General features: G+C 34.4%; 1 protein-coding gene across 1 annotated transcript in view; it reads left to right on the top strand.

Annotated features, from left to right (window-relative positions):
• The first annotated feature begins 10466 nt into the window (after positions 1–10466).
• Positions 10467–14291, top strand: part of LOC143227939 (uncharacterized) — a 71907-nt gene continuing 68082 nt past the window's right edge. The window contains exon 1 of the mRNA XM_076459293.1: positions 10467–10625. The gene's annotated coding sequence lies outside the window, so the exon portion shown is untranslated. The remainder of the gene's footprint in view (positions 10626–14291) is intronic.

Raw genomic sequence — 14291 nt, 5'->3', positions numbered from 1 at the left:
TCGATTTTCTGGTTCTTTTGAGAAAATATTGCAAATTGAACAAGCCCCCTGATGGACATTGAAATATATCAAAGATTTATTGTTTTTCTGTTCTCTACTTTTTCGCGCTATTTTTATATTAAATTTTCCGCTTAAAAAGAAAGTAGACCAAGCAAAGATTCAACAGAAATAAAACATTATTTTTGCTCTAATGGACGTAAAGAAAGTTGAACTCAACCTTTCTCTGGTCACTTCTCACGTCAATGTGATTTTAAGTGTCCCTGCCATCTGTGATGATTTATTGAATTTAGAAAAAAGAAAAATACTTTCTTAGAATTTCGTTTGATTCTTGTTAAGCACAAAGTTACACAATGGGCTACTTGTTCTGTACCCATGAAAAGTACGAAATACAGTTTTAGCACTATGGGCAAATACTTAATAATATAGAGAAATGGTTGCTGTAGTTCTACCAAAATAGAAAACGTGCTTGCTGATATAATGCTTAACATGACTAATAATAAGCGATATTCAGTTACTAACATAACAACGTAGTGTTATAAATTTTGATACATTATAAACGTAACCATGAAGTGTTATGAATAAAATCTGGATACATTATAAAACTAACTTTAATGTGTTATAAAGCTAACACTGAAGTGTTATAAAGCTAACCGTCAAAACTACTTTGCATGAAGTAATTTTGAGTAAAATATAAATGGATCTGTGAGATGAGCCTTGTTTGTTCCCCAACTTTAATAGTTCAGTGTTAATCGTGCTGGGCAAAGCACAGAGAGCTTATAGTGTAAAAATGTTCTGTATTTCTAAAAGTTATATTTTCTTAAAATTTTTTGCTTGAAATTCAAAGCACCTTCGGTTTCTCCTCGTATAAAAACACTTATTTTTCGACAAAAAAACAACTCAAGCCACATTTTCAGAACAAATTGTTAGCACTAATTATAACACCTTCATACGCCCTATTTACTGTTTTTATATATTTTGCCTCTGAGTTACACCTTTGTAAAACATCTGATAACACGTTATGATATATTTTAATTATTACATTTCTGCAAACAAACATGAAATCTTTAACAAGAACCGTTTCTGTAATTCAGTTCAGTGTTGATTAGGATATAATGGTAAACGTGTACGCCAGTTTTCACTGGACGTTCCTTGAAATATTTAAAAGACAGCAGCGCCAGCTGCGGCAGAACGTGGCGATGTAAGACCAAGGTTTGTGGATGTTCCTTGTATTCAGCTACTCTGTGTTGTTATTAGAATAAAGAATGTCTTCGACCAAGTCTCATCCTTTAATACAAAGTTGAGTTTATTCCAAACGACCCCTCCGTCCCTGAATGGTTGTTATGAGGCAGCGCAAACAAACACGAAGTGTGTGTGTGTATTTATGTGTTGTTGTTTTTTTTAAGCGAAGCCACACTGGGCAATCTGCTGAGTCCACCGAGGGGAATCGAGCGCCTGCTTTTGTCGTTGTAAGTCCGTTGACTTATCGGTGGTCCAGTGGGGGACTCACGAAGAAGTAAAGACCTGCTTAAAATTGTCCCCCCCCCCAGATGTGACGTATATCCCACCTGCTACTGCACTTCCTAGTACAAAATAAAAACATTGTCTTAAGTTTCTCTCGCTAGCTTGTTGTGCATTATTTATAGTATTTGGTTTGTTTGAAGAAAAAAACCGACAAAATGTTTGTTGTAAGATCATAAAAACTAAGCTGTGAACACCGAACTTCAATCCCATATATAAAAACAGTGGCAGGAACTCTAAATAAAACAGTGGAACATAGAAAAAATACACTGTACCTTTTATAAATATATGTCAGATCTTCATGAACGTATTTTAAGAAGAAATAACCCCAGTATTTCAGGATAATAAAACGGCATGTTTAGTAACAAAACGAACACACAAAAAGAGATTTGATCAGACAAAAATAGAAACGAACAATCCATGTGCAAAGAAATGACTTGGTATTTATATTTGTTGTTTGTCTAACGTTAAGTTCAACTGAGTTTTTAGTTTCCATAAGTGTTCCTAACAACCACAATCTGCTCGTCAGACAATATAATAAACGTAACTTTGATAACGGTTATATATTCAGTAGACATTATCTTAACAACTACAATCTGTCCATTAGACTACACAATAAATGTAACTGTGACAACGTTATATATTCAATACACAGTATCCTAACAACCTCAATCTGTTCATTATACTATACAATAAATGTAACTGTGACAACGTTATATATTCAATACACAGTATCCTAACAACCTCAATCTGTTCATTATACTATACAATAAATGTAACTGTGACAACGTTATATATTCAATACACAGTATCCTAACAACCACAATCTGTTCATTATACTATACAATAAATGTAACTGTGACAACGTTATATATACAATACACAGTATTCTAACAACCACAATCTGTTCATTATACTATACAATAAATGTAACTGTGACAACGTTATATATTCAATACACAGTATCCTAACAACCACAATCTGTTCATTATACTATACAATAAATGTAACTGTGACAACGTTATATATTCAACAAACAGTATCCTAACAACCACAATCTGTTCATTATACTATACAATAAATGTAACTGTGACAACGTTATATATTCAACAAACAGTATCCTAACAACCACAATCTGTTCATTATACTATACAATAAATGTAACTGTGACAACGTTATATATTCAATACACAGTATCCTAACAACCACAATCTGTTCATTATACTATACAATAAATGTAACTGTGACAACGTTATATATTCAATACACAGTATCCTAACAACCACAATCTGTTCATTAGACCATACAATAAATGTAACTGAGACAACGTTATATATTCAATACACAGTATCTTAACAACCACAATCTGTTCATTATACTATACAATAAATGTAACTGTGACAACGTTATATATTCAACAAACAGTACCCTAACAACCACAATCTGTTCATTATACTATACAATAAATGTAACTGTGACAACGTTATATATTCAATACACAGTATCCTAACAACCTCAATCTGTTCATTATACAATACAATAAATGTAACTGTGACAACGTTATATATTCAATACACAGTATCGTAACAACCACAATCTGTTCAATATACAATACAATAAATGTAACTGTGACAACGTTATATATTCAATACACAGTATCCTAACAACCACAATCTGTTCATTATACTATACAATAAATGTGACTGTGAGAACGTTATATGTTCAATACACAGTATCCTAACAACCACAATCTGTTCATTATACTATACAATAAATGTAACTGTGACAAAGTTATATATTCAATACACAGTATCGTAACAACCACAATCTGTTCAATATACAATACAATAAATGTAACTGTGACAACGTTATATATTCAATACACAGTATCCTAACAACCACAATCTGTTCATTAGACCATACAATAAATGTAACTGTGACAACGTTATATATTCAATACACAGTATCTTAACAACCACAATCTGTTCATTATACTATACAATAAATGTAACTGTGACAACGTTATATATTCAACAAACAGTATCCTAACAACCACAATCTGTTCATTATACTATACAATAAATGTAACTGTGACAACGTTATATATTCAATACACAGTATCCTAACAACCTCAATCTGTTCATTATACAATACAATAAATGTAACTGTGACAACGTTATATATTCAATACACAGTATCCTAACAACCACAATCTGTTCATTATACTATACAATAAATGTAGCTGTGACAACGTTATATATTCAATACACAGTATCCTAACAACCACAATCTGTTCATTATACTATACAATAAATGTAACTGTGACAACGTTATATATACAATACACAGTATTCTAACAACCACAATCTGTTCATTATACTATACAATAAATGTAACTGTGACAACGTTATATATTCAACAAACAGTATCGTAACAACCACAATCTGTTCAATATACAATACAATAAATGTAACTGTGACAACGTTATATATTCAATACACAGTATCCTAACAACCACAATCTGTTCATTATACTATACAATAAATGTAACTGTGAGAACGTTATATGTTCAATACACAGTATCCTAACAACCACAATCTGTTCATTATACTATACAATAAATGTAACTGTGACAAAGTTATATATTCAATACACAGTATCGTAACAACCACAATCTGTTCAATATACAATACAATAAATGTAACTGTGACAACGTTATATATTCAATACAAAGTATCCTCTTATATATATTTGGTAGACAACCTAACAAAGGATGTTTTAAGGTATCGTATCCCAGTCAGTCTGATAAGCCTTGGTGTTGTGCGAAAGGCCTTGTCAGTAGCACTGGATATGACTAGTTTACATATTATATTGTGTTTTTCGTATAATTAACTAATGTTGTTTTCTCTTGTTCACAGTTTCTGGTTCTTCGAATTATAAGAAATTTAATTGCAAAACAATAATAATAAGAAGAAGAAAAGAAAGGGTTAACGTAAAAATAAATAATCTAGTGTTATTACTTCATGTCTAAATATCTGATTTATTAACAACACAGACTTGCGACTTTAGACCTGGAATTGCCAGATGGTAAGAGTGCTCGACTCGCAACCTGAGGGTCACGGCTTGAATCCCCTCATACTAAACATGCTCGCTCTTTCATCCGTGCTAGCGTCATAATGAGACGGTCAATCCCACTATTCATTGGTTGGTTGGTTTGTTTGGCTTTTATGGCGCAAAGTAACTAGGCTATCTACCAATTCATTGGTAAAAGAGTATTCCAAGGGTTGGCAGTGGTTGGTGATGACTAATTGACCTCCCTCTAGTATTACACTGCTAAATTAGGAACGGTTAGCTCAGATAGCCTTCGTGTAGCTTTGCGCAAAATTAAAAACACAAACAAACAAGTCTGATAATTTAAACTTTACAAAAGTTGTTTGGTTTTGATAACCGATGTACAATAATTCAGTCAAGCATATTTCGAAAATAATATTCATTTTTTTTTATCACGTAAGGATCTATTTTTTTTACAAATCGGGGAAAAAAAACTCTTACTTGATCAAACTTTCATTTCTTTTACCCGAATGAAGATTTTTATTGTTATGTTTGGGTTCTAGGACAATCGATGAGTCTTTCACGTCGCAATTGGTCCAGAGAAATCTATTGCTAGTGGTTGTCAACATTTTAAGCCTAACAAAGTGTGACCCGATTTCAATAAAAACGATTCACTTAACAAGTAAAAGTATATATGACATTTTATGGAAAAAAAAACTATACGTGATGGATAAAAATGGATATTATGTTATCATTTTCGAATTTTGCGTACAGGAATCACTTTCAAGTCAATAAGACCATCGCAAGCGTGTGTAACTAGAAAACTGGCGGACCACTTCACACAGTAACAAAAAACTGGCGATGTACTTTCTGGAACACTTAATTTCCGAACAGAAAACTGCTGGTGTGGTCCTTGGACCACTTCACATCATAAGAGTCATCGTTCATGAATCTAATAATATAGTTCTGGACCACAGTTGTTATGTCTGTCTCATTCCAGACGGCTTGATGACACCTGGTGACACGTTTCGCCATTACTGGATATAGCAGATGAAGTATTAATGAAGACATCGAATGGAAGTGTATTTATCAGAAACGTTTTCCATTTCTGTTGTCTCCATATCTTGTTACAGATGCATCTGTGGAAATGGTGAGATGCCTGTATGGAGAAACCTTCACTGTTTCTTAAAGCTGAAGTATCGTTACAGGAAAACGTGTTTACTGCCATCTACACGACAGCGTGTTCACTATCGTCTACAGGACTGTGTTTATTTACACCTACATGACTGTGTGTTTATTATAACTTACATGACTATGTGTTTATTATCACCTACATGACTATATGTTTGTTATAATTTACATGACCATGTGTTTATTATCATTAACTTCATGTGTCATTACATTTTTGATTTGACACCATGGACGTACCTTCGAAATAGACACATACATCTTACATTGTCGTAGACACGTGTATCCTTTATTTGAAATATACGTGCGCGTTTTCGTCTCTCAAACATTATTTTCGCATTTAGTAACACAAATATTCCACATAAGCAAAGTGTATTACTAACTTCAAAGTGCTCTAAGAAGTCTGTTTTCTGTAGTGTTATGATGTCATAACACTACAGCTCTCCATGACTGAACTTCAATTATGTCCAGCGAACTCGAGACTCGCAGACTTAAGTCGCGCGCCCTAACTACAAGCTATGCCAGGTCTCGCTAATAATTGGCTATTTCAAGCGTTTAAATTTACTATTTAGAACAGATTATACTGGTAATCAAAATAACGAAACTTAAGTTTTAAATCGATTTTACCCAGGACCAAAATAAATTAAGATTTAATTATGTTATTATATTTAATTATGTTTCCTCCAATATTTTGTTTGTTTAGTTGGTTCGTTGGTTTTGAATTTGGCGCAAAGCTACGCGAGGGCTATCTGTACTAGCCGTCCGTAATTTAACAGTATAAGAGTAGAGGGAAGGCTAGTCATCACTACCCACAGCCAACTCTTGGGCTACTCTTACCAACGAATACTGGGATTGATCGTAACACTATAACGCCCCCACGGCTGAAAGAACGAGCATGTTTCGTGTGACGGGGATTCGAACCTGCGATCCTCGTATTACGAGTCGAGTACCTTAACCACCTGACTATGCCGGGCACTTTGTTTATTTAGAGGTAACTACAAAGCTATACAAAGGACTATCTGTGTTCTAACATCGCGGGTATCGAAATCTGATTTATAGCAGTGTAATTCCTCAGACATTCTGCCATTCCTCTGGGGGGGGCTACCCCTAACAGATGGGAAATCTGATATCTTAAAGTCACTTATAATAGACGGTAGGCAGATACATAAGCGAACCTAGATTATCGGGGTCACTGACATTAGACGGAATATAATATTGTAGAACATGTTTGTTCGTTTATATTACGTTTGGACATTTCTATTATTGTTGACAAGAGAAAGTTTAGTTGGCTACTGGTGAGTACATGTCTGGACATCTGGAATTTTTCGATAGCTTGAGAAATAATTTTAGCAATATATAACGAGGGATGCACTGTAATGATTAATTATCGATTAGCTAGTTTAATCGATTTTTAGATCTTACTGTGATGAAAACTGATCGAACTAGTTTGGTTAGCCTTTTTGTCTGTTAGCGTCGGTTAGTCATTAAAGTTCAACATATTTAATATTATGCTCGCGAGGAAGGAGTGGAGATACGAGAACGTGTTTCACGTACGAGATGAGTTAGTAAGTGAAACTGTTGTGTTATCGTTCACTGTGAACTCAGGTCTGATAGTGAGCGCTAATTAAGCCAAGTTATAAACATATAGTCGAAGAACTAAACTGTTTTTGTTGTCATTAAGTGGACGTTATAGTATCTTGACTGTACAACCCAACAAAACCACCAACAGTAACCTTTGCAACATTAAAAATATAACGGTAAATCCAGGATCACTGAAGCCCCATGTTAAACAAGATAAGTTTTACATAAAAATTTAAAAGGATTTACATGAAACGAGTCGACTCGGGGTTAAGCCTGAGGGCTTCTAACGTTAACGATTGGGTTTCGATACCAATGATGAGCAAATCACAGAAAAGTTGATAGTGTAACTTTGACTTTAACAAACGAGAAATAACTTAAAACGTAACAATCGTACGTCAGGAGAATTCAGTGCTCAGAATTCAGAACTTTGATACCACAGAGGTCGCTTTACGATACATAAAACATTTACAAGTCACCATAACATTCGTGATTTTATTAACACAATTTTTACACCAGTTTTCCAGTAATTTACCAAATGTTTGTTACTTGTATCAGATCATCCCTTAAGTAATGTCTGATTTTAAGTTTAGAAAAAGGGAAGGAATTTCAAACACTTTTAATGTTATTTAAACAATAATGTTATATTATTATTAATTACTTCCTGACAACGATTCACAAACTTCTGACTGTCACTTCTGTAACATACTTAGGGTTTGGAGGAAAACAATGTAGAGAGGGTAGTTTTGACATCTTCATGTGTTACAAGCTGTTTACCATCAAGATAGTTCTGTAAACATCAGAATGGATGATAATCAGATGGGACAAGGTCTGCAGAATAATGAAGATGTGGAAGTTTTTCCAGTCTAGATCTTCAGTCTTTACAGATGTGATCCTTGCTGTATGGGGCCATGAAGCGCTCAAACTGCAGACAGTAAAAGTCTGATGTAATCGTTACATTGAGTGACAGCAACTCAAAGTGGATCACACCAACAATATTCTAACAAATGCTTAACAAGACTTTCCTAGGGTGGAGGTCCATTTTGGGCTGTGCTTTAGCCAGTTTACCCACACTGAGCTATTGTCTGCGGAACTTAACATTGTTATAATATATCCACTTTTAACATGTCCGAAAAAAGTGAGTTGCGTTCACTAGAGTGCAGAGAAGTGCAAATGTCCACTCTTTCCCTAAGGTTGGCTTCTGTCAGATCATGAAGGAACCATTTTCCAACTTTTTAAACCACCTTCCACATTTTCTTTCATAGACAGACTCCGAACCATAAACACCTTGAATGTTTCGTGTAGTTTCTACTGCACTATTACCTTTTCTAAACTCATAAAACATTATATGTCTAATGTGCTCCTCAGACACATTTATCTTCATAAGGGTTTATTTGATTAATGATCTGAAAAAGTGGAGTTGGGTTAGTTTCTTTTATTTGTCTGAACATTTTTATACACGTCCTACTCTCTATTCTAGCCAATAAAACCTTCTACAAAGACAGAAATAATGATGCACTTTCTGTATTAAATTTTCGGACATTACTTATGGGATGAACTGATACATAACTGAAAAACCGTAAAAAAATGTTTTTCATTAAATTGAGCTGACATCACCTATAGTTCCTAAAGACAGTATCTTACGTAACAGTACCATTTTATAGAATACTTGTAGAGCTTTCAAAATTCCCACAAGAATCAGATGGATGGATGTGTAGGACAGTAGACTGTTAGAAGATTTCTAGTAATATCAGTGTAAAGAACTGTTTTTTAACCTCTGAAAGGCAGTTAACCCGACATGAGAGATCAACACAAGTGATCACAACTCATGAGATTATCACCTAGTGCATCAACCTGAAGATGGCGGCGCTGTGAATGCTCGCGTAACGTTGAATTGTTTGTTTGTTTGTTTAGAATTAAGCACAAAGCTACACAATTGGATATCTGTGCTCTGTCCACCACGGGTATCGAAACCCGACTTTCAGTGTGTAACTCCACAGGCATACCATCGTGCCACTAGGGGGGCCCGTAACGTTAAAAACAAAGTATTTTGTACTAAACATGATCTTTTCACAGCAAAAAATCGAGGCTTGGATTTTAACATTGTATATCCGTTAAATTATCGCTGACTCACCAGGGGACTTATATTTTTTAAATTTTATTAATCTCTGATTTGTTTTACATTTCTAAAATAAGTGTATTTATTTGTTGTTTTTTCCAGTTTTGTATTTATTTGTTGTTTTTTCCAGTTTTTGTATCTATTTGTTGTTTTTTCCAGTTTTGTATTTATTTATTGTTTATCCAGTTTTTGTATTTATTTGTTGTTTTTTCCAGTTTTTGTTAGACCTAAGATATCCTTCTCGACATCTGAATCTTTTTTCTTTTTTATCTCAAACATAATGTGTTAAATTAAGTCACGAGCAGCGCTGTGATTGGTTGTTTGACACCTTAAGTTCCACAAGACCAGTGGTAATGCTGAAATCAGGTTGTTTCTGTCATGTTTAGTGTTTTAAATAGTCCTGCTACTATTAAATGTAATTTTCACGAGCTACTTTTGTTTACATTACGATTTATTGAGCTATTATTATTGTTTTTGAATTTCGCGCAAAGCTACACCAGGGCTATCTGCGCTAACCGTCCATAATTTAGCAGTGTAAGACTAAAGGGAAGGCAGCTAGTAATCACCACCCACCGTCGACTCTTAGGCTACTCTTTTACCGAAGAATAGTGGGATTGACGGTCACATTATAACACATCCACGCCTGAAACTGCAAACATGTTTTGAGTGATGGGATTCGAATCCACGATCCTCGGATTACGAGTCGAGCGCCTTAACCACCTGGCCATGCCGGGCTAATATTTATTACGTTTGTAAGAGCGTAATCATGTGTGTGCGTGCGTATTTATTAAGATGGACACGACTTGCTGTAAGATGACCTACTTCATTTTTCCCTCTACGAATCAAACAGCAACATTTGAAGTCACGTGGGATTCCAGGAGGTGTTTTACCTCTTCAGTGCACTAAGTTAGAAACTGCGCATGTACCGTGCGATAAGTAAGGTACCCAGAAATGCGTGATTGGACGCATGTTGAAAATACGAAAACACAGTCTACATGTAATAAGCCAAGAAGGTTGTCACTTGTTTACCTGTTCATAAGGCTAAGTTCAGTTTCACCCAGAAACAAGCGGTTAGGTTTAACATCGCATGCGATAACTTTTGAACACACAGAGTACACACAGAAAGTGGCTGACGATGCCAGATGAACAGTCGTGTGTTGTACCCGTCCAGGTAAGTCTCCGATTTCCTGGTATTGTTCCTGTTAAACATTTTGTTGGACTCCAGAAGGCGTGACAAGGAATAGTGATATACGGGTTGGTTGATTCAGTGTCCTAGTTTAACATCTAATTTGATTGGAACTTAAAACGTTTAATCATTTTGTCCATCTCGATAGAAGCAGAGATCTTTACTAAATTAAAATTGGCACAAACTTTAGTCCAGTCATACGTCTCATCTGTGGAGATAAATCTTTCTGTAGCTTTTAACACTCGTACACTGTCGCAACTTGTAGGTCTACGCTACAAACGAAAACTAACGTTAAACAGACCAACATACTTGTACAAGGTAATACACTAAGTCCTATATCTAACACAGATCCAAGTACTTAAAAAGAAAAAAACATCGCCTATCAATTCTATATCTTAAAATAACCCTTCAGTCTTTACCGTTATCTCGTGTTTATAATCCAGTTTCGAATCTGTGAGAAGTACTTGACATCAACTTAGAATTTTCTAGGCGTTCTGCGCCCTCTAACTTACAAGAAGATTAAAATTCAGGTTACAAGAATAGATAAAACGAGCCAATTTTGCTAGTTTTTGCAGGAATATAGGATATACAGCTAATTAGTAAAGTCTGGTATTAAGCCTACACAGTTTACTGAAAAAACACATCACCTGAATGTATCCATTTACTACCATCTTTCAACCTTAACAATTCGTTCGTAATGTCAGTGACTGACTCTCTGTTTTCATAACCAAAAACATTGAACGTTAAATACGATACTGTCCTCTTATGGAAGGCGTACATCAAAAACATTATATGAAAGCTAATTCCCAAACCTAATCTAGCTCAGTTTAACGTTATTTAATGGATAATGTAATATATTTATCTCTGTTTCTTTTAATGCAAAGCCGTCACACCAAACATGCTCGCCCTTTCAGCCGTAGGATCGTTATAATTCGACGGTCAATCCCACTATTCGTTGATAAAAGAGTAGCTCCAGAGTTAGCGGTGAGTGGTGATGACTAGCTGCCTTCCATTTAGTCTTACACTTCTAAATTAGGGACGGCTAGCGCAGATAGCCCTCGTGTAGCTTTGCACGAAATTAAAACAAAACAAAACAATTGAATACAAAGCGGCATAACATATGCGAGTGACATCTGGCGGTTGGATCATGTCGCATATTCCAAACTAAGGACTTTCTGTACGTTTGTCGATGAGACGCGACATCTCTAGAGGATACATTATCATAGATTGTTTGTTTTCTCAAAATAACGACAGGTACACGGCTAAAGTTTTATTTCGTCATCACTGTTCTCATTACGTCACTGTTGGTTTTATTTAGTAATCTTTTGATAGTATTCACCATGATTCTTAATACCAAATACATCAGCTCGGTAAAACGTAAACAACATTGAGTCTTAACCTGACGTATTAAAAACTGAAAATCTAGTGTAGTATTAATAACTGATAACCTAATGCAGTATTAATAACTTATAACCTAGTGCAGTATTAATAACTGATAACCTAGTGTAGTATTAATAACTGATAACCTAGTGTAGTATTAATAACTGATAACCTAGTGTAGTATTAATAACTGATAACCTAGTGTAGTATTAATAACTGATAACCTAGTGTAGTATTAATAACTGATAACCTAATGCAGTATTAATAACTGATAACCTAGTGTAGTATTAATAACTGATAACCTAGTGTAGTATTAATAACTGATAACCTAATGCAGTATTAATAACTGATAACCTAATGCAGTATTAATAACTGATAACCTAATGCAGTATTAATAACTGATAACCTAATGCAGTATTAATAACTGATAACCTAGTGTAGTATTAATAACTGTTAACCTAGTGTAGTATTAATAACTGATAACCTAGTGTAGTATTAATAACTGATAACCTAATGCAGTATTAATAACTGATAACCTAATGCAGTATTAATAACTGATAACCTAGTGTAGTATTAATAACTGTTAACCTAGTGTAGTATTAATAACTGATAACCTAGTGTAGTATTAATAACTGATAACCTAATGCAGTATTAATAACTTATAACCTAGTGCAGTATTAATAACTGATAACCTAATGCAGTATTAATAACTTATAACCTAGTGCAGTATTAATAACTGATAACCTAGTGTAGGCGTTATGAAATAATATGATAATATATGTACATTATTTGTAACCAAATGTCGTATAATCAACGTATGTTTTCAGAACGTAAGATGAGAACATTTTAAAGTTATTATTTCGTGTAATGTGTAATGAAATCTGGTAATTCCGACTAGAAATATTCATTAAGAAACAAAAGAAAGATATTATTCGTTTCTTACTAAGCCTATTCGAGTAACATCTACCTATCATTGTAAGTAACTGTAGATATCGAGTCTGCGCAGATAAAATACTTCAATAAAACTTGCATGAGATGCTGATTGCGATTGGACGACAGAGTACTCATATTGACCAATGCTAACATGCATTAGGGAAATCTGTTTTAAACTGCTTCTGGAGTGGTTTTTAATCAGTACTTCACAAACGATTTATGAGGGTCTAAATCAACAAGTCTGGGATAGAAAAATACTTTAAACAGTAAGTGTCAAGACATCCCTTGAGACAGAAACACACTTTGGTTAAACAGTAAGTGTCAAGACATCCCTTGAGACAGAAACACACTTTGGTTAAACAGTAAGTGTCGAAACATCCCTTGAAATAGAAACACACTTTGGTTAAACAGTAAGTGTCAAGACATCCCTTGAGACAGAAACACACTTTGGTTAAATAGTAAGTGTCCAGCCTTCCCTTGGATAGAAACACACTTTGGTTAAACAGTAAGTGTCAAGACATCCCTTGAGATAGAAACACACTTTGGTTAAACAGTAAGTGTCAAGACATCCCTTGAGACAGAAACACACTTTGGTTAAACAGTAAGTGTCAAGACATCCCTTGAGATAGAAAAGTACACTTTGGTTAAACAGTAAGTGTCAAGACATCCCTTGAGATAGAAACACACTTTGGTTAAACAGTAAGTGTCAAGACATCCCTTGAGACAGAAACACACTTTGGTTAAATAGTAAGTGTCCAGCCTTCCCTTGGATAGAAACACACTTTGGTTAAACAGTAAGTGTCAAGACATCCCTTGAGATAGAAAAGTACACTTTGGTTAAACAGTAAGTGTCAAGACATCCCTTGGATAGAAACACACTTTGGTTAAACAGTAAGTGTCCAGCCATCCCTTGGATAGAAAAGTACACTTCATCATCATTGATATAATACATGTAGCCACTAATCTCTGATCATCCAGCTATAGAAGGATGACATTTCATCATGGTTAGACTACAGGAATATGATGTATCTCTGCCATCTTCAGTAATAAACTATAATTATTATCCACAAGTTACAGAAGTGTGACATTTCATCATGGTTAGACTACAGGAATATCATGTATCTCTGTCATCTTCAGTAATAAACTATAATTATTATCCACAAGTTACAGAAGTCTGACATTTCATCATGGTTAGACTACACGAATATGATGTATCTCTGTCATCTTCAGTAATAAACTATAATTATTATCCACAAGTTACAGAAGTCTGACATTTCATCATGGTTAGACTACAGGAATATCATGTATCTCTGTCATCTTCAGTAATAAACTATAGTT

This window comes from Tachypleus tridentatus, chromosome 10, assembly GCF_004210375.1.
Source record: "Tachypleus tridentatus isolate NWPU-2018 chromosome 10, ASM421037v1, whole genome shotgun sequence".
Taxonomy (NCBI): Eukaryota; Metazoa; Arthropoda; class Merostomata; order Xiphosura; family Limulidae; genus Tachypleus; species Tachypleus tridentatus.
Note: the sequence above shows the minus strand (reverse complement) of the source record. Positions and strands in the feature narration are given on the sequence as shown.